The sequence below is a fragment of the Medicago sativa genome, chromosome 4 (genome assembly GCF_051527215.1).
Source record: "Medicago sativa cultivar Bolivia chromosome 4, Bolivia_mono, whole genome shotgun sequence".
NCBI lineage: Eukaryota > Viridiplantae > Streptophyta > Magnoliopsida > Fabales > Fabaceae > Medicago > Medicago sativa.
This window is the reverse complement of record NC_140752.1, coordinates 3,107,023-3,121,147: the sequence shown is the minus strand read 5'-3', so window position 1 is coordinate 3,121,147 and position 14,125 is coordinate 3,107,023. Positions and strand designations below refer to the sequence as shown.

The window sequence follows — 14,125 nt, the reverse complement described above, 5'->3', positions numbered from 1 at the left end:
CGGTGTCAACTCACTAACCAAACTCAAATCTCGAAACTGTTCAATCAACTCTAACTCTTTTACCATCAAAGCAGACATATGCAACGACTTCCTACTCAACGCATCAGCAACCACATTGGCCTTTCCAGGATGATAGCTCAACTGGAAGTCAAAATCCTTAAGATACTCCAACCATCTCCTTTGCCTCATATTCAACTCTTTCTGGTCGAACAAGTACTTCAAACTCTTGTGATCACTGAACACTTCAAACTTAGAACCATACAGATAATGCCTCCAAATCTTCAACACATACACCACAGCTGCTAATTCCAAATCGTGAGTCGGATAATTCTTCTCATGCACTTTCAACTGCCTTGAAGCGTAAGCCACAACCTGACGATTCTGCATAAGCACACCACCAAGACCCATCTTAGAAGCATCACAATACACAACAAAAGATTCCTTCGGATTCGGCAAAATCAACACTGGAGCTGAAGTCAATCTCTTCTTCAACTCTTGGAAACTCTTCTCACACTTAGCATCCCAAACATACGCTTGCCCTTTCCGAGTCAACTGCGTCAATGGCAACGCCAACTTAGAGAATCCCTCAATGAACCTCCGATAATAACCTGCCAACCCAAGAAAGCTTCTAACTTCAAAAACAGACTTAGGTGATTCCCACTGCAACACTGCATCAACCTTCGACGGATCCACGGCAATACCACCTTTAGAAATCACATGACCGAGGAAACTCACTTCCCGCAACCAAAACTCACACTTCGACAATTTAGCAAACAACTTATTCTCCTTCAAGACTCCCAACACAATCCTCAAATGCTCGGCATGCTCTTCTTCAGACTTCGAATACACCAAAATATCATCTATAAACACTACCACAAAACGGTCCAGAAAAGGATGATATATCCTATTCATGTATTCCATGAAGACACCTGGCGCATTAGACACTCCAAATGGCATCACAGAATACTCATAGTGTCCGTACCTCGTTCTGAACGCAGTTTTGGATATATCTTCCGCCTTTACTCTAATCTGATGATATCCTGATCTCAAGTCAATCTTGCTGAACACCTCTGCGCCAACCAACTGATCCATCAAATCATCGAACCTCAAAAGTGGATACCGATTCTTAATCGTTACTTTATTCAACTGCCGATAATCCACACACAACCTCATGCTTCCATCTTTCTTCTTAACCAACAATACAGGAGCACCCCATGGAGAAACACTCGGTCTGATAAACTGTTTCTCAAGCAACTCTTCCAATTGCTTCGTCAATTCACCCAACTCTGATGCAGACATCCGATAAGGCGCAATCGAGATAGGACTCGTTCCAGGCACCAAATCAATTGCAAACTCTACTTCTCTCTCCGGCGGTAATTCGGTAATGTCGTCCGGGAAAACTTCTGGAAACTCTTGCACTACCGGCAAATCACCAACTCCTTTCTCACTACTTTCCTTCAAGGAAGTAAACATCATGAACACACTAGCTTCACCATCCAAGGACTTTTTCACTTGCTCCGCGGTCAAGAACTTCCCACCTTCCTCAGCCACCGGCTTAGAAAACGTTACACTCTTGGTCAAACAATTAATGTTAACACCAAAAGTCAACATCCAATCCATACCGAAAATTACGTCCATATGCTTCAATGGAAGACACACAAGATCCAACTCAAAATCCACGTTACCAAAACTAACAGGACACTTAGCACATACTAAGGAAGTAGTCACCGAACCACTAGCCGGGGTATCGATAACCATCCCTCGCAACAACGGAGTCACAACCAAACCCAAACGCTCAACACAACTAGCCGCAATAAAAGAATGAGTAGCACCAGTATCAATAATTGCAATTAAAGGAGTACTATTGATAAAACACATACCTCGGATGAGATTATCCGGATGCTCCACCTCTTCCGCATTCAATGCAAACACCTTCCCCGCCGCCTTCTTCGGCTTGGTACACTTAGTACTAAGATGACCCTCTTCACCACAGTTGAAACAAGTAATATCCTTCTTGCACTCAAATGCCTTGTGACCCTTCTGTCCACACTTGTAGCAACTATCACCCTTGCGACAATCACTTGAGTAATGACCCAAGATTCCACACTTGTAGCATCTCACATCAGCAACATTCGGCTTAGAGCCTCCACCAGATTCCCTCTTCTTTCCTTTGTCCTTGTTGTACGGCTTCCCAAATCCATGACTCTTTCCTTTCTTCTCATTCATCGCCTTATAATGATTCACCTTGACCTTTCCAGCTTCATCAAACATTTGACACTTATGCACCAAAGTATCAAAGTCTCGGATCTCCTGAATACACATGTACTGATAGATATCGGGCCTCAAACCGCTCTCGAACTTCACACACTTAGAGACCATAGCATCCTCCGCATTGATGTACGGACAAAACCTCGAAAGCTCCTCAAACTTTGCAGCATACTCAGCCACTGAACGGTTCTCTTGCTTCAAGTTCAAGAACTCAACTTCCTTCTTAGTCCTCAAATCCTCAGGAAAGTACTTCCTTAAAAACTCAGTCTTGAACCTAGCCCAAGTCACAGTTCCACCAGCCTCAAGCCTTCCCTTAGCATTGGTCCACCAATACTCAGCCTCTTCAGCAAGCATGTGAGTAGCCAGTCTGACCTTCTGATCCTCACTAGTCATCATAGCACGAAAGATCCTCTCCATGGCTTGCACCCATGCCTGAGCTCCATCCGGATCATATCTACCTTTGAATGTCGGTGGACTGTTTCGCAAGAAACGATCCAACCTTCGCTCCTCCGCCTCACCAGGATCACGATGACCAACCGCCGCCTGCTCATTAGCCTGAGCCAACACCTGAGCCATCGAAGCCAAAGCCTGCGCAATCGCCGTATCATCTCTACCACCAGCCATCTCACTTCTACACCAAAACCAAACCAACAGATAAGGACAACAGCACAACAAACAAGTATCGAAGGTAACTCATTACCGTTCGTATACCAACAGGAAAAATCAACCAACGAATACTAGTCTACTAGTCCAATAGTCCGGACAAGACTAACCAGGCTCTGATACCAACTTGTAACACCCTATTTCTATTAAGCGGTAAAACGCGCGAATACACAACCATATTCTAGAAATAGATGCTACGTCTTCGAATAAACCACAATACATACATGCATAAAGATCATGTCACATCACATAGCAGCGGAATAATATATAATTCATAAACAATCTATGGATCTCCAAACTAAATACAAATGTATCATCCAAATCTCAAACAACAAATAACATCTCAACTCCAAAATACACGGTCCAAAAATAAAAAAACCAACATGCAAGAACTATCCTAGATCAGAGCCCTAATCTAGACACTTGCATGAAAAAGAGGAACTCCACTCCTCGGCATCAACAAGCAACAACTAAGCATCCTGCACTCCATCTACCCGTCCATACGGAAAGGTAGGTGGTAAACCACTGAGGGTTAGCATTACATCATCATAATCCACTTAAAATTAACAAGAAACTTTGAGAATGAAAGATACATTTAAGATCGATGAATAACAAACTACACACGTATTCACAAGCATTCTTAACATTCACATCATTCAATATCAACATCTCAAATTCATATCCACAAGTGTATCATACACACATCACAAGATCAACCATCTTAATCAACAATTAAAAAATTCAGTCATCATTCGCAACTCAAAGGTATTTCAATTCACCAACAAGTATGCAATGACTCTAGACTCATCTAGATGCATGTGGTACCAATTCTCCTCAAGGTCGTCACCCATGATGCAACAAAAACATCATTATCAACGGCTATAGTCAACGGCAATATGCATATAACATCCGACACGACATATGATGCATGAACATATGACTCAATTCACTATGCATATGTTCACAACAATTCAACGGCTATAATCAACGGCTATAAGTCAACGGCTATAATCATCATCCAACTGTATCATATAGTTCATATTTCCACATAGTTCCTTACATTCCAAATAAAAGAACAATCACAACATATGATCACAAACATCATATTCATCACTTAACAACCATTCATACATCATCTCATAATCATATCAATCTAATCATAGAGGGTTCATAAGCAATTGGCCCTCAATGATCATTTTCAATCAAGTTCGTCTCATAAATCACAATATTGAAAATAATTGAGCACCTAAGCCAAAACCAAGTAAACGAGTTCAATTGCCTATGCCATGTATCCTCTCAAGTCACACATATGTGCAGTAGAGATTACATAAGCATTTCATCGGCCAAATACGATGAATTCATAAAAATCACAAAGTTCGTCTCACCGAAACACTTTTCAAGAAATTTTCCATTTTCTAAGTAAAACAAGTTAAATCCCTCACATCATAGTTTAAATACTACTAAACACCTTAATTGAACTCATAAAATATAAGTTTGAAAGTTTGGAAACAATCCATAAGGTTTGGGTCGACTTAGAAATAGATATGCGAATTTTTCGTAAAATTTCACCACGACCACCTTGGAGTATTTGCCTCATAACTCAAAAACCAAGAATCATTTTCTAGTCAAACCAAAGCCATTGGAAAGCTAACAAAATTATCTACAACTTTCATGTTTACACCGAAAGCCAATTCAAAACAGAAACGAGGGAAAAAGACGCAAGAACGCGTAACAGGGGATGCTGCCACTGTGCAGCTCGCCGTGGCGAGTAAATCTACTCGCGAGGCGAGTAAGCATCACCGAAAGCACCTCCTGCTCGCCTCCAACTCGCCTCCCACTCGCTGTGGCGAGTTGGGACAGTCCTGTTACGAGAAAAACTCACTTTTTCACCCCAAAACCCCAATTTTGACTTCCCAAAGCTCAAATTTGATCCCAAAGTTTGTTTAAACATTTCTAAACATGAAAAGACACTCAAAATCATGTAAAACATGCATCAAAACATCCTTACAACAAAAATCATCATTTGACCCATTTTTCATCAAATATTCAAAAACAACACAAAGTCATATCAAACTCTCCAATTATGATTACCCAATGTTTTAATCATCAACAACAACATCTATCAACAACAACAGCAGCTAAACATCATGAATTCACCAACAATTCATCACAACAACATCTCATATCACCATTTTTGGACAAAAATGCAAAGTATACATATAACCACAACTTAAGCATGTAATTTCATCATCAACAACTCAATTAACATTTAATTTACATACCCAAACATTGCATCAAAACATGAACACGAATTTACAATCAATTAGGTTCAATTCATCAATTTCATAAAATGGGTAAAAAGAAAGAGAGATGAATTATGGTTGAAATCTAACCCTCTTACCTCTAGCACCAAGATTCTCTAACCCAAGCCTCAATTTAGCTCCTAGATGATGAATCCCTCTTGCCTCTAACCCTTGCACTTGTTCTTCTCTCTAGCCTCTATCTCTTCTCTTCTCAAATGAAATGAAATGATAAAATGTTTGTAAAACCTAGTTTCACCAACAACTAGAGTTTATATACTAGCTCTAGTCAATTGGGCTTATCTCTTAAACCTTAATGGGCCTAACCCATTTCTATTCTAACACCCAAATGTCACTACTCACTTAATGGTAAATTATAACACTAACGGTCACTTAATGGTAATTAAAATAATTACTACACCCTCTCTAGTAACTTGGTAAAATAATACTCCTACTAAACATTAAAAATAATCCTCGTTCAAAATTACAAAATTACCCCTACTCTCAAAATGACCAAACTACCCCTAAGTCCAAAATGACTAAAATACCCTTCTAACACCGAATTCTATGAATCCCAACCAAAAATACACACAGATGCAAATAATCACATAAGAGCACATATAACAAACACAAATAAATAATTAAAATAAAAACTAGCGAAAATCGGGCTGTTACACCCATTTTGGCTGAATTTTTAGAGAATGCAAAAATGTCCAATGGAAGTCGTAGTTATGTTGTTTACCTATCCAACGAATTGTCACACGCTAAGATTCAATGCAAATCGGCCACATTATGGCCTTCCTAGTAAAAAAGGGTCGAAAACGAGTAATGTCCCAAATTAACGAGGAGATTTTCTTAACCTCCATTTTGGCTGAATTTTTAAAAAATGCAAAAATATCCCATGGAAGTCGTAGCTATGTTGTTTACCTATCCAACGAATTGTCCCATGCTAAGATTCAATACGAACCGGCCACTTTATGGCCTTCTTTATAAAAAAGGGTCGAAAACGAGTAATGTCCTAAATTAACGAGGGGATTTTCTTAACCTTCATTTTGGCTAAATTTTTAGAGAATGCAAAAATATCCCATGGAAGTCGTAGTTATGTTGTTTACCTATCCAACGAATTGTCACATGCTAAGATTCAATACAAATCGGCCACTTTATGGCCTTCCTAGTAAAAATGGGTAGAAAACGAGTAATGTCCTAAATTAACGAGGAGATTTTCTTAACCTCCATTTTGGCCGAATTTTTAGAGAATGCAAAAATATCCCATGGAAGTCGTAGTTATGTTGTTTACCTATCCAACGAATTGTCACACGCTAAGATTCAATGCAAATCGGCCACATTATGGCCTTCCTAGTAAAAAAGGGTCGAAAACGAGTAATGTCCCAAATTAACAAGGAGATTTTCTTAACCTCCATTTTGGCTGAATTTTTAAAAAATGCAAAAATATCTCATGGAAGTCGTAGCTATGTTGTTTACCTATCCAACGAATTGTCCCATGCTAAGATTCAATACAAACCGGCCACTTTATGTCCTTCCTTATAAAAAAGGGTCGAAAACGAGTAATGTCCTAAATTAACGAGGGGATTTTCTTAACCTCCATTTTGGCTGAATTTTTAGAGAATGCAAAAATATCCCATGGAAGTCGTAGTTATGTTGTTTACCTATCCAACGAATTGTCACATGCTAAGATTCAATACAAATCGGCCACTTTAAGGCCTTCCTAGTAAAAATGGGTCGAAAACGAGTAATATCCTAAATTAACGAGGAGATTTTCTTAACCTCCATTTTGGCCAAATTTTTAGAGAATGCAAAAATATCCCATGGAAGTCGTAGTTATGTTGTTTACCTATCCAACGAATTGTCACACGCTAAGATTCAATGCAAATCGGCCACATTATGGCCTTCCTAGTAAAAAAGGGTCGAAAACGAGTAATGTCCCAAATTAACGAGGAGATTTTCTTAACCTCCATTTTGGCTGAATTTTTAAAAAATGCAAAAATATCCCATGGAAGTCGTAGCTATGTTGTTTACCTATCCAACGAATTGTCCCATGCTAAGATTCAATACGAACCGGCCACTTTATGGCCTTCTTTATAAAAAAGGGTCGAAAACGAGTAATGTCCTAAATTAACGAGGGGATTTTCTTAACCTTCATTTTGGCTAAATTTTTAGAGAATGCAAAAATATCCCATGGAAGTCGTAGTTATGTTGTTTACCTATCCAACGAATTGTCACATGCTAAGATTCAATACAAATCGGCCACTTTATGGCCTTCCTAGTAAAAATGGGTAGAAAACGAGTAATGTCCTAAATTAACGAGGAGATTTTCTTAACCTCCATTTTGGCCGAATTTTTAGAGAATGCAAAAATATCCCATGGAAGTCGTAGTTATGTTGTTTACCTATCCAACGAATTGTCACACGCTAAGATTCAATGCAAATCGGCCACATTATGGCCTTCCTAGTAAAAAAGGGTCGAAAACGAGTAATGTCCCAAATTAACAAGGAGATTTTCTTAACCTCCATTTTGGCTGAATTTTTAAAAAATGCAAAAATATCTCATGGAAGTCGTAGCTATGTTGTTTACCTATCCAACGAATTGTCCCATGCTAAGATTCAATACAAACCGGCCACTTTATGTCCTTCCTTATAAAAAAGGGTCGAAAACGAGTAATGTCCTAAATTAACGAGGGGATTTTCTTAACCTCCATTTTGGCTGAATTTTTAGAGAATGCAAAAATATCCCATGGAAGTCGTAGTTATGTTGTTTACCTATCCAACGAATTGTCACATGCTAAGATTCAATACAAATCGGCCACTTTAAGGCCTTCCTAGTAAAAATGGGTCGAAAACGAGTAATATCCTAAATTAACGAGGAGATTTTCTTAACCTCCATTTTGGCCAAATTTTTAGAGAATGCAAAAATATCCCATGGAAGTCGTAGTTATGTTGTTTACCTATCCAACGAATTGTCACACGCTAAGATTCAATGCAAATCGGCCACATTATGGCCTTCCTAGTAAAAAAGGGTCGAAAACGAGTAATGTCCCAAATTAACAAGGAGATTTTCTTAACCTCCATTTTGGCTGAATTTTTAAAAAATGCAAAAATATCCCATGGAAGTCGTAGCTATGTTGTTTACCTATCCAACGAATTGTCCCATGCTAAGATTCAATACAAACCGGCCATCTTATGGCCTTCCTAGTCAAAATGGGTCGAAAACGAGTAATGTCCTAAATTAACGAAGATATTTTCTTAACCCCCATTTTGGCTGAATTTTTAGAGAATGCAAAAATGTCCCATGGAAGTCGTAGTTATGTTGTTTACCTATCCAACAAATTGTCACACGCTAAGATTCAATGCAAATCGGCCACATTATGGCCTTCCTAGTAAAAAATGGCCGAAAACGAGTAATGTCCCAAATTAACGAGGAGATTTTCTTAACCTCCATTTTGGCTGAATTTTTAAAAAATGCAAAAATATCCCATGGAAGTCGTAGCTATGTTGTTTACCTATCCAACGAATTGTCCCATGCTAAGATTCAATACAAATCGGCCACTTTATGGCCTTCCTTATAAAAAAGGGTCGAAAACGAGTAATGTCCTAAATTAACGAGGGGATTTACTTAACCTCCATTTTGGCTAAATTTTTAGAGAATGCAAAAATATCCCATGTAAGTCGTAGTTATGTTGTTTACCTATCCAACGAATTGTCACACGCTAAGATTCAGTGCAAATCGGCCACATTATGGCCTTCCTATTAAAAAAGGGTCGAAAACGAGTAATGTCCCAAATTAACGAGGAGATTTTCTTAACCTCCATTTTGGCTGAATTTTTAAAAAATGCAAAAATATCCCATGGAAGTCGTAGCTATGTTGTTTACCTATCCAACGAATTGTCCCATGCTAAGATTCAATACAAACCGGCCACTTTATGGCCTTCCTTATAAAAAAGGGTCGAAAACGAGTAATGTCCTAAATTAACGAGGGGATTTTCTTAACCTCCATTTTGGCTAAATTTTTAGAGAATGCAAAAATATCCCATGGAAGTCGTAGTTATGTTGTTTACCTATCCAACGAATTGTCACACGCTAAGATTCAATGCAAATCGGCCACATTATGGCTTCCTACTAAAAAAGGATCCAAAACGAGTAATGTCCCAAATTAACAAGGAGATTTTCTTAACCTCCATTTTGGCTGAATTTTTAAAAAATGCAAAAATATCCCATGGAAGTCGTAGCTATGTTCTTTACCTATCCAACGAATTGTCTCATGCAAAGATTCAATACAAACCGGCCACTTTATGGCCTTCCTAGTAAAAATGGGTCGAAAACGAGTAATGTCCTAAATTAACGAGGATATTTTCTTCACCCCCATTTTGGCTGAATTTTTAGAGAATGCAAAAATGTCCCATGGAAGTCGTAGTTATGTTGTTTACCTATCCAACAAATTGTCACACGCTAAGATTCAATGCAAATCGGCCACATTATGGCCTTCCTAGTAAAAAAGGGTCGAAAACGAATAATGTCCCAAATTAACAAGGAGATTTTCTTAACCTCCATTTTGGCTGAATTTTTAAAACATGCAAAAATCTCCCATGGAAGTCGTAGCTATGTTGTTTACCTATCCAACGAATTGTCCCATGCTAAGATTCAATACAAACCGGCCACTTTATGGCCTTCCTTATAAAAAAGGGTCGAAAACGAGTAATGTCCTGAATTAACGAGGGGATTTTCTTAACCTCCATTTTGGCTAAATTTTTAGAGAATGCAAAAATATCCCATGGAAGTCGTAGTTATGTTGTTTACCTATCCAACGAATTGTCACACGCTAAGATTCAATGCAAATCGGCCACATTATGGCCTTCCTAGTAAAAAAGGGTCGAAAACGAGTAATGTCCCAAATTAACAAGGAGATTTTCTTAACCTCCATTTTGGCTGAATTTTTAAAAAATGCAAAAATATCCCATGGAAGTCGTAGCTATGTTGTTTACCTATCCAACGAATTGTCCCATGCTAAGATTCAATACAAACCGGCCATCTTATGGCCTTCCTAGTCAAAATGGGTCGAAAACGAGTAATGTCCTAAATTAACGAAGATATTTTCTTAACCCCCATTTTGGCTGAATTTTTAGAGAATGCAAAAATGTCCCATGGAAGTCGTAGTTATGTTGTTTACCTATCCAACAAATTGTCACACGCTAAGATTCAATGCAAATCGGCCACATTATGGCCTTCCTAGTAAAAAATGGCCGAAAACGAGTAATGTCCCAAATTAACGAGGAGATTTTCTTAACCTCCATTTTGGCTGAATTTTTAAAAAATGCAAAAATATCCCATGGAAGTCGTAGCTATGTTGTTTACCTATCCAACGAATTGTCCCATGCTAAGATTCAATACAAATCGGCCACTTTATGGCCTTCCTTATAAAAAAGGGTCGAAAACGAGTAATGTCCTAAATTAACGAGGGGATTTACTTAACCTCCATTTTGGCTAAATTTTTAGAGAATGCAAAAATATCCCATGTAAGTCGTAGTTATGTTGTTTACCTATCCAACGAATTGTCACACGCTAAGATTCAGTGCAAATCGGCCACATTATGGCCTTCCTATTAAAAAAGGGTCGAAAACGAGTAATGTCCCAAATTAACGAGGAGATTTTCTTAACCTCCATTTTGGCTGAATTTTTAAAAAATGCAAAAATATCCCATGGAAGTCGTAGCTATGTTGTTTACCTATCCAACGAATTGTCCCATGCTAAGATTCAATACAAACCGGCCACTTTATGGCCTTCCTTATAAAAAAGGGTCGAAAACGAGTAATGTCCTAAATTAACGAGGGGATTTTCTTAACCTCCATTTTGGCTAAATTTTTAGAGAATGCAAAAATATCCCATGGAAGTCGTAGTTATGTTGTTTACCTATCCAACGAATTGTCACACGCTAAGATTCAATGCAAATCGGCCACATTATGGCTTCCTACTAAAAAAGGATCCAAAACGAGTAATGTCCCAAATTAACAAGGAGATTTTCTTAACCTCCATTTTGGCTGAATTTTTAAAAAATGCAAAAATATCCCATGGAAGTCGTAGCTATGTTCTTTACCTATCCAACGAATTGTCTCATGCAAAGATTCAATACAAACCGGCCACTTTATGGCCTTCCTAGTAAAAATGGGTCGAAAACGAGTAATGTCCTAAATTAACGAGGATATTTTCTTCACCCCCATTTTGGCTGAATTTTTAGAGAATGCAAAAATGTCCCATGGAAGTCGTAGTTATGTTGTTTACCTATCCAACAAATTGTCACACGCTAAGATTCAATGCAAATCGGCCACATTATGGCCTTCCTAGTAAAAAAGGGTCGAAAACGAATAATGTCCCAAATTAACAAGGAGATTTTCTTAACCTCCATTTTGGCTGAATTTTTAAAACATGCAAAAATCTCCCATGGAAGTCGTAGCTATGTTGTTTACCTATCCAACGAATTGTCCCATGCTAAGATTCAATACAAACCGGCCACTTTATGGCCTTCCTTATAAAAAAGGGTCGAAAACGAGTAATGTCCTGAATTAACGAGGGGATTTTCTTAACCTCCATTTTGGCTAAATTTTTAGAGAATGCAAAAATATCCCATGGAAGTCGTAGTTATGTTGTTTACCTATCCAACGAATTGTCACACGCTAAGATTCAATGCAAATCGGCCACATTATGGCCTTCCTAGTAAAAAAGGGTCGAAAACGAGTAATGTCCCAAATTAACGAGGAGATTTTCTTAACCTCCATTTTGGCTGAATTTTTAAAAAATGAAAAAATATCCCATGCAAGTCGTAGCTATGTTGTTTACCTATCCAACGAATTGTCCCATGCTAAGATTCAATACAAACCGGCCACTTTATGGCCTTCCTAGTAAAAATGGGTCGAAAACGAGTAATGTCCTAAATTAACGAGGATATTTTCTTAACCCCCATTTTGGCTGAATTTTTAGAGAATGCAAAAATGTTCCATGGAAGTCGTAGTTATGTTGTTTACCTATCCAATGAATTGTCACATGCTAAGATTCAATGCAAATCGGCCACATTATGGCCTTCCTAGTAAAAAAGGGTCGAAAACGAGTAATGTCCCAAATTAACGAGGAGATTTTCTTAACCTCCATTTTGGCTGAATTTTTAAATATTGCAAAAATATCCCATGGAAGTCGTAGCTATGTTGTTTACCTATCCAACGAATTGTCCCATGCTAAGATTCAATACAAACCGGCCACTTTATGGCCTTCCTTATAAAAAAGGGTCGAAAACGAGTAATGTCCTAAATTAACGAGGGGATTTTCTTAACCTCCATTTTGGCTGAATTTTTAGAGAATGCAAAAATGTCCCATGGAAGTCGTAGTTATGCTGTTTACCTATCCAACGAATTGTCAGACGCTAAGATTCAATGCAAATCGGCCACATTATGGCCTTCCTTATAAAAAAGGGTCGAAAACGAGTAATGTCCTAAATTAACGAGGGGATTTACTTAACCTCCATTTTGGCTAAATATTTAGAGAATGCAAAAATATCCCATGTAAGTCGTAGTTATGTTGTTTACCTATCCAACGAATTGTCACACGCTAAGATTCAATGCAAATCGGCCACATTATGGCCTTCCTTATAAAAAAGGGTCGAAAACGAGTAATGTCCTAAATTAACGAGGGGATTTTCTTAACCTCCATTTTGGCTAAATTTTTAGAGAATGCAAAAATATCCCATGGAAGTCGTAGTTATGTTGTTTACCTATCCAACGAATTGTCACACGCTAAGATTCAATGCAAATCGGCCACATTATGGCTTCCTACTAAAAAAGGGTCCAAAACGAGTAATGTCCCAAATTAACAAGGAGATTTTCTTAACCTCCATTTTGGCTGAATTTTTAAAAAATGCAAAAATATCCCATGGAAGTCGTAGTTATGTTGTTTACCTATCCAACGAATTGTCACACGCTAAGATTCAATGCAAATCGGCCACATTATGGCCTTCCTAGTAAAAAAGGGTCGAAAACGAGTAATGTCCCAAATTAACGAGGAGATTTTCTTAACCTCCATTTTGGCTGAATTTTTAAAAAATGCAAAAATATCCCATGCAAGTCGTAGCTATGTTGTTTACCTATCCAACGAATTGTCCCATGCTAAGATTCAATACAAACCGGCCACTTTATGGCCTTCCTAGTAAAAATGGGTCGAAAACGAGTAATGTCCTAAATTAACGAGGATATTTTCTTAACCCCCATTTTGGCTGAATTTTTAGAGAATGCAAAAATGTTCCATGGAAGTCGTAGTTATGTTGTTTACCTATCCAATGAATTGTCACATGCTAAGATTCAATGCAAATCGGCCACATTATGGCCTTCCTAGTAAAAAAGGGTCGAAAACGAGTAATGTCCCAAATTAACGAGGAGATTTTCTTAACCTCCATTTTGGCTGAATTTTTAAAAATTGCAAAAATATCCCATGGAAGTCGTAGCTATGTTGTTTACCTATCCAACGAATTGTCCCATGCTAAGATTCAATACAAACCGGCCACTTTATGGCCTTCCTTATAAAAAAGGGTCGAAAACGAGTAATGTCCTAAATTAACGAGGGGATTTTCTTAACCTCCATTTTGGCTAAATTTTTAGAGAATGCAAAAATATCCCATGGAAGTCGTAGTTATGTTGTTTACCTATCCAACGAATTGTCACACGCTAAGATTCAATGCAAATCGGCCACATTATGGCCTTCCTAGTAAAAAAGAGTCGAAAACGAGTAATGTCCCAAATTAACGAGGAGATTTTCTTAACCTCCATTTTGGCTGAATTTTTAAAAAATGCAAAAATATCCCATGCAAGTCGTAGCTATGTTGTTTACCTATCCAACGAATTG

At 38.1% G+C, this 14,125-nt stretch overlaps 1 long non-coding RNA gene across 1 annotated transcript; it reads right to left on the bottom strand.

Moving 5' to 3' along the window:
• Positions 1 to 3,181: 3,181 nt before the first annotated feature.
• LOC146925635 (uncharacterized) lies at positions 3,182 to 5,449 on the bottom strand. The gene is made up of 2 exons (XR_015008079.1): positions 5,333 to 5,449; positions 3,182 to 3,421 (listed from the first exon to the last, which is right to left on the bottom strand). It is a non-coding gene; the product is annotated as an uncharacterized LOC146925635 (long non-coding RNA).
• Positions 5,450 to 14,125: the final 8,676 nt, after the last annotated feature.